The sequence below is a fragment of the Bubalus bubalis genome, chromosome 10, assembly GCF_019923935.1.
Source record: "Bubalus bubalis isolate 160015118507 breed Murrah chromosome 10, NDDB_SH_1, whole genome shotgun sequence".
NCBI classification, from domain to species: Eukaryota; Metazoa; Chordata; class Mammalia; order Artiodactyla; family Bovidae; genus Bubalus; species Bubalus bubalis.
Genome location: NC_059166.1, coordinates 16932483 through 16949715, shown reverse-complemented (window position 1 = coordinate 16949715; position 17233 = coordinate 16932483). Strand labels below are relative to the sequence as shown.

General features: G+C 48.7%; 1 pseudogene; it reads right to left on the bottom strand.

Annotated features, from left to right (window-relative positions):
• Positions 1–8587: 8587 nt before the first annotated feature.
• Positions 8588–16451, bottom strand: LOC123327651 (annotated as a pseudogene).
• Between the last annotated feature and the right edge of the window lie 782 nt (positions 16452–17233).

Genomic DNA, 17233 nt, shown 5'->3' with positions numbered 1-17233 from the left:
CCTCTCCAACTCAGGGGTTGAAGCCACGTCTTTTGTGTCTCCTGCATTGACAGGCGGATTCTTTACCATCTGAGCCACTGGGGAAGCCTATTTATTATGCTAGTGCTATTTAAATAAAAATCTCAGTACTCCAGAAAACGTGAAGTATTTAAGATTTTTGTTTTCTAAGCCACAAGAGAGGTCATGACGTTTCACCCTTTGTCCATCTTGTGGGATTCGATGTACCTGGCGATTCTGAGGACACATGGTCTGAGAGGACACGTGCACCCTGTGTTCACGGCAGCGCTGCTCACAGTAGCTGGGACCTGGAAGCCACCTACACGTCCACCCACAGATGAATGGATAAAGAAGATGTGGGACATATACACAGGGCAATATTTCTCTGCTGTCAAAAAGAATGAAATAATGCCGTATGTAGCAACATGGATGGACCTGGAGATTGTCATATTGAATGACATAAGTCAGACAGAGAAGCAGAAACACCTTCTGACATCCTTCATACTCAGAATCAAAAACGTCGTGATACAAGTGCTCTTACTAATACAATTATGTAAAGTTTAAAAATAAAATAAAATGTAATAAATAAATAAATAAAAAGGAGTCAAAGAAATACAATACACACACACACACACACACACAGAAAATAAGCAAACAAACAAAAAACAAGTGCTCTTACTTACAAACCAGAAAGAGACTCACAGACTTAGAGAATGAATTTATGGTTGCCAGGGGGAAAGGTTGGGGGGAAGGGATAGTTAGGGAGTCTGGGATCAACATGCACACACTGATTTATTTAAAATGGATAACCAGCAAGGACCTACTGTATAGCACATAGAACTCTGCTCAATGTTATGTGGCAGCCTGGGTGGGGATGGGAGGGGAGTTGGGGAAGAATAGATGCATGGATGGAAGTGAAAGTGAAAGAAGGTTAGATACACAGTCATGTCCGACTCTTTGGGATCCCATGGACTGTAAGCTGCCAGCTCGTCTGTTCATGGAAATCTTCAGGCAAGGGAGTACTGGAATGGGTTGCCATTTTCTTCTCCAGGAGATCTTCATGACCCGGGGATCGAACTCAGGTCTCTTGCATTGCAAGCCAATTCTTTACCAACTGAGCCACCAGGGAAGATAGAGACATGTAAGTAAGTAAGTAAGTGTTAGTCGCTCAGTCGTGCCCAACTCTTTGCAACCCCATGGACTGCAGCCCACCAGACTCCTCTGTCCATGAGATTTTCCAGGCAAGGATACTGGAGTGGGTTGCCATTTCCTTCTCCAGGGCATCTTCCCAACCCAGGGATCGAACCCGGGTCTCCTGCACTGCAGGCAGATTCTTTACTGACTGAGCTACAAGGGAAGCCCTGTATGTGTATGTTAAATCCCTAGCCTAGCTTCTTTGTGCTGCTCATTCAGGACTCCTGCGCTCCTCTCTGGGTGTATATTTCCACCTTGCTTCCGTCTTAAATAATCTATTTCTGTATGTCTCCAGTAATAACTTTGGTACCTGTTTTTACAGTTTTTGCCTCCTTGAAACATTCTTGCTTTCAAAGATGGTAAGAGCCAAGGGAACTTTGCATCTCGCCCCTGGTGTTTAGTGTCTAGAATTCCTCATTTTACACCAAGCTACCCAGGTTGAATTCCTGGGCAGGAAACTAAGATCCCTCTTTACCACCGCTCACTGCTGTCTCTCTGAGATCAATATTAAGGAAATATACACCTTATATCACTACACCTTATATTAAGGTGGAACTATGCACCTTAAATATACAGGTAGAGGGGCTTCACAATTTTGTCATGGCAGATTTCGCCTCTGCCAAGAGTTTAAAAAAAAGAGAAAGTCCTTCCAAAGTTAACCCGGTTCATTCCCTTGCTAGGCCCTTTAATGGCTATTGTTGTTCTTTCCTTTCTAGTCCTTGTTCATTTAACCTTTTGATTGACTTTGTGCCTGTAGGATCTACCAGTTTGAAATAGCACTCATGGTGGCTGAAGGAATAAAGCCCGTTCCAGTGGAGGGTGGCCCAGGTCCATGTAGGTCCTTGTGAGGGACTTCTGCACCTTGAGGGGAGGCTCAGTTCAGTGGTCCCTGTCCAGCAGGGAGAAGTTTTGATAGAAGAAAGCGTCAGCCCCTTAACCCTTAAGAATAAGGGTGTAGAACCCCTCAGTGGGGAATGAGACAGGCTGCGACAGTTTGCTGCAGTGAGTGTACCTGGACAAAAGTCACATCAAGCATCAGAATACAAAGAAATTGCAAGGGGCTAAAAATAATTGCATGCATGTGCAGTTGGGGCAAATAATCAACAACAAGATACAGAAAGACCAAAAACCCAAGGCGATTTCAGAGCAGCCAGGAGCAAAAGCAGGGTACTGGTCATGATCCCTGCACACAGCACCACCAAGGGGGAACAAACACCCAGGTCACCCCCCTGGCCTGAACCCAGGACCCACCCCCACCTTCATCTCATATGTGGGACTGGCTCCCCCACTCTCTGGAGCCAGCAAGGGAACATGTTACTTGTTTTTGCTCCCTCATGAGTCCCAATAAAGCTTTTCTCCCCTGAATTTGTGTCTGGCCATTTACCACATTCTATTGATCAAGTCCAAGAACCCTGGTCAGTAACACAGGAGGGCTTTTGCTGAAGGTCAGGATGGTGCTCGGAGATGGTGTCTCCAGTGGGCTTCCAGCAGAAACAGGGATTCAACATATGCAGATTCCAGGTGGGGATGCACCGTCTCAGGAACAAAGCAGGAGCAATGGTTGATATGAGTAGAGAGATGGGACGGCTGCCACGTCCTGACTGCAGAGTATGATGCTGGTTCCCAGCACAGGGCAATCCTAGAGGCAAACACCCTGGATGGGCGGCCAACCTAGACACAAACTGCACGACTGAAAGGAATGAGACAAGGGAACACTCTGGGGCTCCACTGGTGAGGACTCCGGGCTTTCACTGCCAGGTGCTTGGGTTTGATCACTGGTCAGGGAACTAAGATCCCCAAAGCCAGGCAGCTGACCAAAAAACAAAAATCCCAAGAAAAGAAAACACAAGCTGGATGATCAGGACGCTGAAAACAGCCATCCCAACAGCTTGTGTGGATACTTTGCCCAGTTTCTAGAACTGAGCCAGTTATCAGAACTGAAAATCCATTACCTGAGAGAGATGCCAGTTTCCAGTAGGAGGGCCCTCTTATCACCATGGCAAGCGCAGGGCAGCAGTCCTCTGGCCTCCCCCATCCTTGGAAGCCACAAGGCCATTGACTCAGGTAAGTGCACACTGGGAAGCAGAAGCCACCCCACATTCCTATGGACCCAGTGTGTGACTCACACCATGTCCAGGGATCTGAAGCATCATCGTGGCCCTGCTGTTATCATTGTGATGCATGAGATGCAGGGTACTGAATATATAACCGTCCTGCATCCTGCTTACGGGGTATCACGGTGTGTGAAGACCCACACAGTGGTTATTTCACATGTTCCAGATTTGAACCAATGATGGAAAAGTCTCTGTAGTTAGGAATGGGGCAAAGGCTGCCATAGTTGAGAAGTACAAGTACATTCTCATATTGTCTTTCCATTGCTACAAATAGAATGTTGCAAGACCACCCTTTTCTGGGTATGACAGAGATTAGTGACAATCATGGCCTGAAAGCATGCAGGGCTGTGATCCCTTCACATCTTCTTTTTATATGTGCCTGGTGTAAAGCATTTCTATCAATGGACGGACACTAAATATTTCAGGATTTGCAGACCAGAGGCCTCTGTAACTGCTCAACTCAGCTGTGGAAGGTGTTCATGGAAAGGACATGAAGGAATGAGTGTGGCAGGAACTGCCCCTGGGATCCTAGAACCCTGCAGCACCCATGACACAGAAGTCCACCAGTGGGGGAAATCGTGCCAGGGGTAACCTGCCTGCCTGCTAAGTCACTTCAGTCATCTCTGACTCTTTGCAACCCTATGGACTGTAGCCCACCAGGTCCCTCTGTCCATGGGATTCTCTGGGCAAGAATACCAGTGTGGGTTGCCATGCCCTCCCCCAGGGACAGCTTATGACATCCTAATCAGAGCATCACAAGCCAGCCCCACAGGGTCAGAGGCATGGCCACGCCACTTGTAGTGGGGAAAGCCTATCATTTAAACATGGCTACTGATATGGTCCTGAGTCTGGTAGAGAAGGGACCTCCGGTCTTGAGGAACTGGGCTCATCCACTCGGTAATCGTTACTGAGAGGTCAGCTGTCATAGGATAGAAGTGATCGTGTGCTTTGGCATAAGCAGGGCCACAGGAACAGATAAGATGACCAGCAGGGGACCAAGACCTGACAGCAGAACTGTGGTACCTCCCTGTCCTCTGCTCACCTCTGTGGCTTCACACAGGGTCCCTGTGGCCCCTTGGAGTGTGGAAGCCACTCTACAGCAGAGGAGGGGGGCCTTAGCCTGTAACTGCAGGACCCACCCTCCTATCACATTCCCACCACCAGAGGCTACAAGGCAGGACCAGGCAGGGTTGTGATTCATAAACAGGCAGCCGAGGCACCTGCTGGATAATTCCCCAGGTGATAAGTCATCCAGTGCTGGGGCTTGCAAACCAGGGCAGTGGTCAGAGGGATTCCTTTGGTTTTTCACGTTGTCTTTGCCTGTTGTTGCACCACAAACCTGGAGATGCACAGAGACAGACGCCAAAAGGCCTGAAGAGACAGACAGATTTATTGTCTTCTGTAGAAGATTTCCCCAACTCGTGTCTTAATCAATAACCCTTATAGGCTGCCATCTCCATGGACTGTGGACGATATGAATGTGGGACCAAAGGGTAGAAGTGGGGGTGCCCCTCCTCACCCTCAGGCCCCACGTCACACTTTGGGGGACTGAGCTCCCGACCCTCCTGGGGACCAGGCTGGGAGGCTTTTGCTGGGGTAAGTCCTCAGGCAAGGGGATAGGATGCCAGTGGTGGAGAGTGTGATTCGGGTCCCTTCACAGGTGGGAAGGTGTTGGAGGCCCTGGGCTTCTCGGGATGCAAAGATGTGGAATGAACTTAGTGAGCTGCGGGGCAGGAGTGTGGCCACTAAGGGGATGTGTCTGGGGAAGGGAGAGCCCGGGGCGGCACGGGTGGTTTATAGCTGGTAAAGTGGCCTGGGAGTCAAGGGCAGGGAGTCATGTGGAGGAGAAGGGTTTGTGTGAACAGATGAGATCAGTGGTGTGGTGCTTTTCAGGGGGTGTCCCGGTTCCTCCCCACAGGAAGTTTGCCTGTCCCAGGCCTGCCATGGGGGCTCTCACTCCTGGAGGCATGGCTGAGGGGCTGGGAGCTTAGGGATTGCAGTGTTTCCTGCCATGCTCTTCTTGTCCTCTCGCCTCCCCACCTCCCATTGTCTGAGCATTGCTATTTCAACCAGTTTGCCCTTTTACTGGCCTGAAAGTGGCCAACCAGCCCAGCAGCTGCCAACAAGGAAAGGAGCTCACCTAAGGATTGAGGAGGAGGAGGCAGAGGCAACACTGCACCCGTGGGCTCTCTAACCAAGGCCAGCTTGGGTCCCACTCTCTGGTTATAATGCATTATCCCCATGCTCTCCCAGCAGGTTCACCGGGAACTCACCACCCTGCTCTTCGTGGACACAGTTGGGCAGCAGAAGCAGGACCAGGATGGCAAGACTGAAGTTGATGCCAGCAGCCCTTGCCACCTGGAGCCCCGGGGTGACCCACCCTTGGGGAGGAGCCTGGTTGGCCAGTGGAGAAGGGAATCAGTCCCCAGAGTCCTCCCACTGGAGTCTCTCCTGGGGGCTCCCCCAGGCTCCCCACACCCTCTGTGGGGCTGATTTTCCTCAAAATTTCAATGATCTGTCCCTCACCTTTCTTCTATCCATCCCCTTCTCTGGATCCCCGTGGTCCTTGTGTTTTTTTAGTGGCACTAACACCTGATAAGGGGCTTCCCAGGTGGCTCAGCAGGTAAAGAATCCGCCTGTCAATGTGGGAGATGTCTGTTCCTTCCCTGGATGGGGAAGATCCCATGCAGGAGGAAATGGCAACACACTCCAATATTCTTGCCTGAGGAAATCCCATGGACAGAGGAGGCTGGCGGGCTACAGTCCACAGAGTCACAGAGATACGACTTAGTGACTAAACAACAACAACTCCTGAGACAGGGGTTGGCGAGTCCTCAGCATATACAAATTCGGGGTTATCTGCATGATCTCCTCAGGTCCTAAATGAATATTTAGCTTCTCTTCAATCCCGTAGGGAGCTTTTCCCATTTACAAATGTGTAAATTGAGGCATGGCAAGATGAAGAAACTAGCAGAGTCAGAAGAAATCAAAAAAGGAATCATAATTTGCATAGAAACGAATGAAAATGAAAACACAACAACCCAAAACCTGTGGGACACTGTAAAAGCAGTGCTAAGGGGAAGGTTCATAGCAATACAGGTTTGCCTCAAGAAACAAGAAAAAAGTCAAACAAATAACCTAACTCTACAGCTAAAGCAACTAGAAAAGGAAGAAATGAAGAACCCCAGGGTTAGTAGAAGGAAAGAAATCTTAAAAATTAGAGAAGAAATAAATGCAAAAGAAACAGAAGAGACCATAGCAAAAATCAACAAAACCAAAAGCTGGTTCTTTGAAAGGATAAATGAAATGGACAAACCTTTAGCCAGACTCATCAAGAAACAAAGGGAGAAAAATCAAATCAGTAAAATTAGAAATGAAAATGGAGAGATCACAACAGACAACACAGAAATACACAGGATCATAAGAGACTACTATTAGCAATTATATGCCAATAAAATGGACAACGGGGAAGAAATGGACAAATTCTTAGAAAAGTACAACTTTCAAAAACTGGACCAGGAAGAAATAGAAAATCTTAACAGACCCATCACAAGCACGGAAATTGAAACTGTAATCAAAAATCTTCCAGCAAACAAAAGCCCAGGTCCAGACGGCTTCACAGCTGAATTCTACCAAAAATGTAGAGAAGAGCTAACACCTGTCCTACTCAAACTCTTCCAGAAATTGCAGAGGAAGGTAAACTTCCAAACTCATTCTATGAGGCCACCATCACTCTAATGCCAAAACCTGACAAAGATGCCACAAAAAAAGAAAACTACAGGCCAATATCACTGATGAACATAGATGCAAAAATCCTTAACAACATTCTAGCAAACAGAATCCAACAACATATTAAAAAGATCATACATCATGACCAAGTGGGCTTTATCCCAGGCATGCAAGGATTCTTCAATATCCACAAATCAATCAATGTAATACACCACGTTAACAAATTGAAAAATAAAATCCATATGATTATCTCAGTAGATGCAGAGAAAGCCTTTGACAAAATTCAACATCCATTATGATAAAAACCCTCCAGAAAGCAGGAATAGAAGGAACATACCTCAACATAATAAAAGCTATATATGACAAACCCACAGCAAACATTATCCTCAATAGTAAAAATTGAAAACATTTCCCCTAAAGTCAGGAACAAGACAAGGGTGCCCACTTTCACCATTACTATTCAACATAGTTTTGGAAGTTTTGGCCACAGCAATCAGAGCAGAAAAAGAAATAAAAGGAATCCAGATTGCAAAAGAAGAAGTAAAACTCTCACTGTTTGCAGATGACATGATCCTTTACATAGAAAACCCTAAAGACTGCACCAGAAAATTACTAGTACTAATTAATGAATATAGTAAAGTTGCAGGATATAAAATCAACACACAGAAATCCCTTGCATTCCTATACACTAACAATGAGAAAACAGAAAGAGACATTAAGGAAACAACTCCATTCACCATTGCAACGAAAAGAATAAAACACTTAGGAATATATCTACCTAAAGAAACAAAAGACCTATATATAGAAAACTATAAAACACTGGTGAAAGAAATCAAAGAGGACACAAATAGATGGAGAAATATACCGTGTTCGTGGATCAGAAGAATCAATATAGTGAAAATGAGTATACTGCCCAAAGCAATCTATAGATTCAATGCAATCCCTATCATGCTACCAATAGTATTTTTCACAGAACTAGATCAAATAATTTCACAATTGGTATGGAAATACATACACACAAAAAACCTCAAATAGCCAAAGCAATCTTGAGAAAGAAGAATGGAACTGGAGGAATCAACCTGCCTGACTTCAGGCTCTACTACAAAGCCACAGTCATCAAGACAGAATGGTACTGGCACAAAGACAGAAATATAGATCAATGGAATAAAATAGAAAGCCCAGAGATAAATCCATGCACCTATGGTCACCTTATCTTCGACAAAAGAGGCAAGAATATACAATGGAGAAAAGACAATCTCTTTAACAAGTGCTGGGAAAACTGGTCAACGACTTGTAAAAAAATGAAACTAGAACACTTTCTAACACCATACACAAAAATAAACTCAAAATGGATTAAAGATCTAAACATAAGGCCAGAAACTATAAAACTCCTAGAGGAGAACATAAGCAAAACACTCTCTGACATAAATTATAGCAGGATCCTCTATGACCCACCTCCCAGAATATTGCAAATAAAAGCAAAAATAAAGAAATGGGACCTAATTAAAATTAAAAGCTTTTGCACAACAAAGGAAACTATAAGCAGAGTGAAAAGACAGCCTTCGGAGTGGGAGAAAATAATAGCAAATGAAGCAACTGACAAAGAATTAATCTCAAAAATATAGAAGCAACTCCTGCAGCTCAATTCCAGAATTCCTGGGTCTGATCTCCAGGCTCTAAAGTGAACAGAAGGAGAACAAAGGCAGCCAAGCAAAGACTGAATCCTGAGGCTGACAGAGCACCTGTTGGGGCTTCCTGGGAGCAGCATCACCTGCAGAAAAGAAAGAGGCCTTGGTCCAGGAGGCTGAGGAACTCCTGTCACTTTCCTGGGGCTTCCCCTCCTCAACCCACCCTCCAGCCCTGCCATCACTGAGGGGCTCGTATGTCCTCCACCCCACCCCCACCCCAGGCCCAGAAGCTTCTTGTCACCTACTCATTCCTTCCTGCATCACAGAGTCACCCCAGGCCCTGACATCCCCTGCTCAGGCTCAGGACTGGAGCCAGTGAGGAATCAATCTGCTCCCTTTACTCAGGTCCGGATCCTCCCCGAGAGGGGTGTAAAGGACCAGGGAGCAGGTCCCCGGAGGAGGGGCCTTGCTTCCTGACAGCCTTGGGGGGCTGCAGGCAAACCCCCTTCCTTTGCTCCTCTCTAGCCTCTGAGCCAGCAGCACACACAGCTCTCAGGACCAGAGTCCCGGCCCCCCATCTCTTCCTGTCCCGCCCAGCTGGGCGCCCCCACCCCAGCTCAGGCCCACCATCCCCAGGCACCTCTGCTCAAGGCAGGACCACTCAGTGATGGAGGCTCTGGGTCCCCAGGAGGCTCGTGATGTGCAGGCCACATTGAGTCAGAACTGCTGCTGCTCCAGGAGCACAGGCCTGGCCTCAGCCCTTCCCACAGTCTCTGCTGTGGGGCTCCTGCTTTGCCTGCTTGACCCAAGCCACTTCCTGTGAGAACAGGCCTTTGGAGTTGGGTCTGCAAAGGCCTTCCCACACCTTCCTCCTGGGATGAGAGCCCGGCCCCTCTCATCTTGGCCCCCTGGGTGGGTCCCCTCTCTACTGACACATCATGTGGAGCCCCCTTGCTGCTCTCAGCCCCCGTGAGTCCTGCCCTCGCCCTGAGTGCCTGCTGTTCTCACACCACCTACCGGGGGCCCTGCCAGACAGCAGTCTGTGCTCAGTCAGGGGACTTGGCTAAACCTGTTTAGCATCAATAGGCCCTCAGCCTAGTGAGGGCCCCTCCTTTTTCACAATGTCACCTGACAGTGGGGACTTTTCAGAACTCAGGGCTGAGCTTGTTGAGTTCTGCTCTCAGGTGATACGGGGTCTTATCCCCCTGCTCATTTCCAGGATGAGGAGGTTCAGTGAGGGGCAGGGCTTGCTGGGATTCACCTTCCCTGGCCTCACACCAGGCCCTGTGCCCCTGCCTTCCCTCTGAATTCTGCCCTCAGTACCTGTTCCTGGAAAGGACTCAGCCCAGGATGACAGTTATGATGAAACTGGTGAGGAGCACGGGAGGATCCAGGCTTTGGACTTGATGGCTGTGGCCATGGGCTGCATGGTAGAGGGACCTGTGGTTGGTGATGCTGCAAGGAGAATAAGAGTGAAGCCCTTGTCCAGACCCCAAACTAAGCTGATGCCTCCTTGCCCCCCTGACTCAGGTACCCCTACTGTGCAGACAGTTTACATCCATCACATGGAGGCCCCTGAGATAGATCCTCAGGTGAGATGGGGGGAAGGGAAGTGTGCAGTCCTCACGGGGCTCTGACAGCTGATGGGGGAGCAAGGTTTCCAATACAGCCACTGAGTCCTGCTGTGACATAGAGATGGTGACATGAAAATGGAGTCCTCAGGAGCTGACAGCAGAGGTGGTATTGACAGATTTCCAGAAGAAGGACTGGTGACATTTGAAAGAAGATTCTGGGAAGAGGGTAGAGTGAGAAATAAATCCATGAAATTAAAAAGATATCTACAGGTTTCACATCAACAAAAATCCATGTTCACGTGTCCAAAGGCCTGTGCTGTGAGGAGAGACATCAGGAGGTGGAAGAGGAAGGATATGACAGAGCATCCCCGGGTTATTGCTCTCCCAGGACAACTCACCTCCTATGGATCACTTTCTCAAACACACACACACACACACACACACACACACACACATACACACACAGGAGTGGATCCATGTCACCATGAGAGGACTATCACTTTCTCCTACTCTTTTCACTTACCCGTGGTCTTCAACATTTTCTCCCAGCACATCATGAAATCCTGAAGCCAGGCCCAATAGTCTCCCATGGAGACCTTCTTCAAGAAGTCAGTCACAGCTCTGTCATTCTCCCACTTCTTTTTCATCCATCTGCCTCCAGGGTGATCCACTCTCCAGTGTCCATTCTCCGAATCAAAGTGGAGGCTCATTCGTCCATTCAAGCCAAAGTGCCAGGATCCACTGTGTGTCTGTCATCCTCACAGTGACATGTCATCCTGGCCTGCAGGGTGAGAGGGTCTGCCCCCACCATGGGAAAGAAAGAGCTCAGCCTCTGGGCTTGACAGATTCTTTGCTGCACCTGGGTCCACCTCCCCTGGGTCCACGTCACCTGGGCCCAGCTAATCTGGCCCTGTTCTCTCATGCAACAGCTGCTCTTTCCACTGGACTACTAGGGAAGGACCAATATCCAACTGTATTTTTAAGTCCCCAGTCTGCTCCTCCTGTACTTGGACTTTCTAACTTACCTGTGACTGTGTGTTTCTCCAGTGTAAAGTCACGCAGTTGGTCCCTGATGTTTCTAGGTGTTTCGATCTGTGTTTTTTAGGCCTTTATGGTTTTCACTTCTTCTCCCAATAGACTTGTGAATATGATCTTAGCATGATCACAATCATAGGAAAGAGCTCTCCATCCACCTGCCCTTGTACCTCACACCACGGCTGTCCAGGTCTGAGCTAAGGATTGATGGTGAAGTTGTAGGAGAGAGTGAGCATCTGTGAAGGCAAACCGCAGTGAGGGTGAGGTTGGGAGAAGACCCATAGACCTCCTCCCGAAGTTCTGTGAGAGCAGAGTAGGACTGCAGGGCTGGGCTGACAGAGCAGGACGGCTCTGCCTGCCGCCCCAGCCCCTCACCAGTTACGACTGAGGAAGATGATGAAGCCTCAGTCAGGCAAGAAACACCATAACCCTGGATATGCCCCATTTCCACTCTGCTCACAAGCTCCGCATGTAGCATTAACCGACACATACGTTTCCCAGGGAAGGTCCAGGCTGGTTCAGAAGGAAAGGCCTAAACCCAGAGGACTGTCACCTTCTCTCTGAGTGTCCTATGGGAGACGCAGAGGTTGAGGGGGCTGTTCCTGAGGAAGCGGATCACAGCCAGTGGGGGTGGGGGTGGGGAGGATGAGCTCAGAACCCAAACCTAGATAAGGGAGAGTTTATAATCACGGGCTACTGGGCTTAGCAAGGCTGAAGAGACGTGGTGATCTCCCACTAGGATGTGTCTTGAAAGCCTGGAGAAAGGCCTGGCCCACATGGCATGAAAGAGAAAGTCCAGAACTTCGGAGGCAGGTGGTAGAGGAGCAGATCCAAGGCTCAGAGAAGTGAATCTGCCAGGGCGGACGCGCTGAGAAAGGGCAGGAAAGTGTGCAGCCCACCAACTCATGGGAAAGCCTGATGGACTCTATGGAGCCCGAGAGGAAAGCATGGATGAGAAGCATCTCCAATAGCTCAAGGATGACTTTATCAGAACGTCAGGGATGGTGGGAGGAGACCATGTTCCTGTGGGCCTCTATCAGTAACAGGGATGGAAGTTGTGGAAAAAATCAGATTCCAAGTGCAGGTGCTCAAGGACAGCAGAAAAGTAGGTGCAGTGGTCAAAGTGGTTAGGGAGTCTCAATGCCAGCCAGGGCCTGACTGCAGAGAATATGATGCTGGCTCATAGCACAGGGCGATCCTAAAGGCTAACAGATGGGCAGGAACCTAGATACAAACTGTACCATAGAAAGAATTAAAGACAGACAGAACACAAGGCTGGATGATCAGGAAGCCAAAGGCAGCCATCCCTACCAAACACCTGATCCAGGCCCATTTTCTGGATCTGAGCCACTTCTCAGAAGGTGTCACCAGAGAAAGAAGCCATGTTCTAAAGAGGAGGGCCCTTTCATCACCACATCTAGTGCAAAAGTTCTTCCATCCTTTCCCAAAGAGCCACATGGTTAGTCACTGGGGTAAGTGAACCTGCAGAAGCAGAAACTACTCTCACATTCACATTGCACCTAGTGTGTTTCTAATATCAGGCACAGGAACCGTAGCATCATCATGGTCCCCTAACTGTTGAAGCGATGCTTGGAGTACCAGGCCATCAATGGACAGCAGTCCCAGGTTCTGCTTACAGTGGTTATCACTGGGTCCACAGACCACACAGCGGTCGTTCCACATGCCCTAGACTTGTGACATGCATGGAGACCTGAGTAGCTAGTAAATTATCGTGGGGTGAAGGCTACCGTATTAGTGAATTCCAGATTCAAACTTCAGACCCTACCTCCCCATCTGCCAATAGTCCGTGTACACAATATCCTGGAGAAACACAGAGACAAGTACCAATCTACAACCTCTTGAGGGCTGCAGGGGTGTGGTCCCTCTCCTGTTTCCTTTTAACTACCACTGTGGCCTTAGGTTTCCTGTAATGGTCAGAAGAAATATTTGAGGCTTCGCAGACCCTAGGTCTCTGGTGCAACATGCTGTCCCAGCATAAAAGCAGTCACAATTGGCAAAGGATGAGCATGGCTGGAGCTGTTTCTTGGGCAGATGACCCAGCAGAACCAGTGACATCAGAGGTATCTGTGGTCAGAAAGGTGCCATTTTCTACTTGAAGGCTCACGACACAGATCTCGAGTGTCCTGAAGCTAGGCCTTGCCACTTGCAGTGGGGAAAGTCACACCATTTAAACGTGGCTCCTGGTGTGGTCCTGAGGCCTGGCAGAGATGAGGCCTCTGGTCAGAGACTGGGGTTGCCCATCGTGATGTGTGCTCATCAACCCCTAGTCATTAGTTCAGCTAGGCCAGCCGACATAGGATAGAAGTGGTTATGTGTTTTGGCATAGGCAGGGCCACAGGGAACAAACAAGACCCACCAGCAGCTGGCCTAGATGTCACACTAGAGTTGTTCCATGGCCACTATCCTCTGCTCACACCTGTGGATTTCTGTATTGCACTTTGCAGCAAAGTAGCTACTCTGTAATAAAGGGGCGGGGGTATTAGGCCATAACTGCCGGACGGTTTTTATTTTCCTAAGAAAAATTACCGCGTGTTGAAGAGAAATCATTCCCAAGACTAGTGAAAGAAAGCAAAACTTTAAAGGTGAATCAACTGCATTACCTTGTAGAAGTTAAGAAAATAAAAAGCAGTTGGTAGTAAGATTGTTAGTTCAAATATGTGTGTTTAAACAATTTTAAAACTCTTGTAAGAATATACCTATACCTCTAAGGCAACTATGTGTAAAAAATTTACACAAACATTTTCAGTTAAACCTAATAAAAGTGATATTGAGAAAGTATTCCACATCATTAAGTCTGTCTTAGAAAGTTGAGATGCTAAAGCCTTCCTAAGGCACGTGCTCTAGAAGACAAATGTGCTTCTGTGGTGCTGGGTGATGTATGTGACTGGCTGGCTCCAAGTGGGCCTCGACAGGCACCTTCCTCCTGACGCTGGGGGACTGTGAGAGGAGAGTCAGACACAGGCCCCCAGGGCCACATGGACCTCTGTGAGACACCATGCCCTTTGCTGGACCTCCACCTCTCCTCTGGATCGAAGGCTCAGCACAAGCCATCCCAGCAAATAGTTCACCAGGACAGTTGATAGTCTGGGCTATTTGGTAATCCTCTTTCAGGTATGCAGCCACATCAAATGGGTAGATGTCCACTTAGGGCATTTGGCCAGAGTCATAAACACGTGGGCTCTTTCAGTAGCAGCATGCTGACTTCTTAGTTGTGGCAGGCAGGATCCAGTTCCCCCACCAGGGAACAAACCCAGGCCCCTGCATTGGGAGTGTGGAGTCTTAGCCACTGGATCACCAGGGAAGGATGGAGAACTCATTTTTAACCAGACTTTCAAAAGCCATCCATCAATCCTGTGTTTTTGTTGTTCTCCAGACAGTGAGAGTCCATGGGGAACAAGACTCTGGAGAGGGATTGGCTTTGCTCTTAACATGAAGTTGTCATCAATGATAGAGATTCTAGGAGCCAGGTCTTTGTGGATGACTTCTTTCTGACCAGGTAGCTCATTCCACAGGCAATCTGAGCAGCCATGTGAACTAGGTTTTGTTGAGAAGTTGCCTGAAGACTATTGGTCTCTACATATTTGCACTGTCATAAAAACAATTTAAGATACCCCCAGTTCATGTAAGGCAATCCACCATGGGCTTTTCCCCTTCTTCTGTTCACATGTGGCCAATAGGAAGATTTCTGTAATGAAGATCTCATAGCTCACAACTTTCAGGGAGCATCATGGTCATCTGAATCAGAAGCTCGATCTCTAACTGTTTTTACAAATGCTTGTTGCTCTTTATCTGGATCTTTTTCATCTACATAAACCCCATGGGAAGTACACCAAAAGGTACCTTCTTAGAATATATCTTTTGAGTTCCTCTCCCTGGATAGATATTTTGATATCATTCACCTTAGCTCTGGCCTCCAAAAGAGCGACACTTCTCAAGTCATACTCCTCTAGCCACAAGGTCGGATAACTGGAGATGCGAGTTGTATTGTTGGGTGTGTTGCCTCTCACATACTGAGACATCTGGGAACGACTGGGACTGAGACAGCCCTTGGGAACTACTGCTGGTGCTGATGCTATCTCCCAGTTCAATCCTTTTCACACTATGAAGATGCAAAACAGCTAATACTAGTACCACAAGAAATATAACTGGACAGCAAACCCCTAGGCTGATATAAAACACACGTGTAGACACGGCAGGAGCTGCATGTACAGGATCATAAATGGGTTCTTCCGCTAGTAGTTTTGTCCAAGGCTGAAGTTTTCCTTCCTCAATTTCTGGAGGGCAACTTTTCCTTCGTTTCAACTCTAAGATGTGAAACTTTTTGAAGTTACTGTCAAGTTGAGGTGCATTTAGTGTCATAACTTCAGAATCTACTTTGCCAGGACAGGACAGCTCGAGCCCAAACACTGATACAGTGCGTGGCAGTTCTGGGGCCAAGGGGCGCTGGGGCGGCAGGCAGCCTAGCGGACCCGAGCGGTACCGGCGGCGGCCTTTGGGATGCGCGTCCCTGGGAGACCGGCCAGCACATCCGTCCGGCTCGGAGCTCCCGCCTCCACTGCCCAGGAGAAGCTCGGTCGCCCATTGCCGCAGACCCGCGCCCGAGCCCCGGACGGCCGCCGAGCTCTCCTCGCCCCGGCCGCCCTGTAGGTGTTAACTGATCGGTGATAAAGAGCGCTGGTCCTTCAAGGGCCGAGAGCAGTAGGGACCAGAAGGGGCTCTGCGCACAGATCTCGGGCTTGTGCTTTTCGGAGCGGCTCTGGGTCCCTTCCCCGCGGGGAGGCCGACGGGTCCCAGCCCGCCGGGCTCCAAGACTCCCACTTCCCAAAGGGCGGGCTGGGCCCTAAGGGGCCTCAACAGCATCCCCTGTAGCGTTCTGGCCCCCTCTTCTCCTAGAGTCACCTCCCAAACTCCCCGCATTACTGCTTCACCTAAGGCACCCCTGTTCTGCCCAGGAGAGCAGGCAAGTAGCTCGGGGGAGCCACCAAGGAGCAAAGGGGCCCGTATCCCGCGCACACCAGCACCCCTGTTCAGGTCGTAACTCACCCAACTTGCCTGCGCCCTCCCACAGGTTCATCCCCGAACTCACCACTGGACGTCCCGCTGAACCAGATAATCTGAAGCCGCAACAGGAAGCCAAGGCGGGTCTCAGGGCCACCCATCTCTCCCTTTGCCACCTGGATCCCAATTTTTCAGGAGTGAAGGATGCCAGGTGAGAGAAGTGGATCCTTTCCTCTGAGGCACGCTCAGCACTTCTGTGGCAGCCGGCATTCCCCCCCTCCCCCGCGCGGAGGCCCCGCCCTAGGGCTCTCTCTGTGCTGTAGGCACTGGGACTCTGCCCAACTCGCAGAAGCCAGGGCTGTTGCCACTCCCTCCTCTTCCCACTCCTTGCAGCTGTACTTGAGCTGTGCTTGGGCTGATAGCCAGAATCTTCCTAGTTAGATCATTTTGTCATTTTGGTCTCTCTAATTAATAGAAATTGATCAGAGGTCAGGGAAGAATTTCTGGCAAGAAGTTCATGGAGGGGCGGGCTCAGGGCTTCCTGCTTCCCCATCTTGAGCTTGCCTTGGATGATCATTGACCACTTCATTGTATTGAGTTTCCTTAGGGTTTTCCATACCATCTTATGAAAACTTGAAGGAACTTTTCAGCCAACCCAGTTATTGTTTCCGGTGCCAGTTCAGGTGGCAAACTTAATTGATAAATGTTGTCTATGTTCTGACTGTTCCACTGACCTGCCCTTCTCTCATCCCTCTCTTCCTGAGTCCCAGAGACACAGCAGTACTGAAATTAGGCCAGTTCATCACTCTGCAAGTTTGCTTCGGTCCCATTGGTTTATTTTTCCTTCAAAATTTCAATGCCAATGTATTTTGAAGAAGGAGTCTGTGTAATTCTACAGGTTGTTTGCCCCTCCTTTTTTTTTTTTTGTATAATTGTACAACCT